Here is a 1104-nt window from a genome sequence, read left to right as displayed (position 1 = left end):
GCATTCATGACCTTTTTTCTTCATAACTCTGCCCTTTCTTTGTCTTCCTCAGAACACAAGTCACCTGACTCTGTGTCTCTTGAATTGCAATTTTAATTGCCCAAATAAATACCCGTTTGCTTATATTGTCAGTGAATTCTTTCTTGGTCAACATAGACCACACCAACCCTGGACTGCCTTCTTAAATGCTATTTTACATAAGAAAAAAAGAAAGCACTATCTTGTTTTAATCTAGTTATTTCAGGTTTCTTATCAGCTAAACACAATTTCTAACTGATAAACCACATATACTGATTGTCATCTTCCTAAAGCTTTGAAGATTTTTCTTTCTTTTTTTTTTTGTTTGTTTGTTTTGAAAGGTTTATTTATGTTTGAGACCGAGACAGCAGGGGAGGGGAAGAGGGAAGGGGATAGAGGATCCGATACAGGCTCCGAAGCAGTAAGCCTGATGGGGGGGCTTGAACTCACGAGCAAACTGTGAGATCATGGTCTGAGCCGAAGTCAGACCCTCAACCAACTGAGCCACCCAGGGGTCCCTGAGGATTTCAGTAATACTATAAGTGCTCTTTAAAAACAACGAGACAGGGGCACCTGGGTGGCGCAGCCGGTTAAGCGTCCGACTTCAGCCAGGTCACGATCTCGCGGTCCGTGAGTTTGAGCCCCGCGTCAGGCTCTGGGCTGATGGCTCAGAGCCTGGAGCCTGTTTCCGATTCTGTGTCTCCCTCTCTCTCTGCCCCTCCCCCATTCATGCTCTGTCCCTCTCTGTCCCAAAAATAAATAAACGTTGAAAAAAAAAATTTTTTTTTAAATAAAAAAAAATAAATAAATAAAAAATAAAAAAAAATAAATAAAAACAATGAGACATCGAGTGTCTTCCCGAGTCGCCTGCTTTGGAGGTCTGTCCTCACCTTGGCTCAAAATGGACCCCAACTGCTCCTGTTCCACCGGGGACTCCTCCACCTGCGCCGGCTCCTGTACATGTAAAGTGTGCAAACACACCCCCTGCGGGGACAGCTGCTGCTCCTGCTGCCCCGTGGGCTGTGTCAAGTGTGCCCAGGGCTGCATCCGCAAGGAGACACCTGATGGTGCTGCTGCTGTGCCTGA

The 1104-nt window shown here is 45.7% G+C and overlaps 1 pseudogene; it reads left to right on the top strand.

Moving 5' to 3' along the window:
- Positions 1-835: 835 nt before the first annotated feature.
- Positions 836-1104, top strand: LOC115511535 (annotated as a pseudogene).

This window comes from Lynx canadensis, chromosome B1, assembly GCF_007474595.2.
Source record: "Lynx canadensis isolate LIC74 chromosome B1, mLynCan4.pri.v2, whole genome shotgun sequence".
In the NCBI taxonomy this organism is placed as follows: Eukaryota; Metazoa; Chordata; class Mammalia; order Carnivora; family Felidae; genus Lynx; species Lynx canadensis.
Note: the sequence above shows the minus strand (reverse complement) of the source record. Positions and strands in the feature narration are given on the sequence as shown.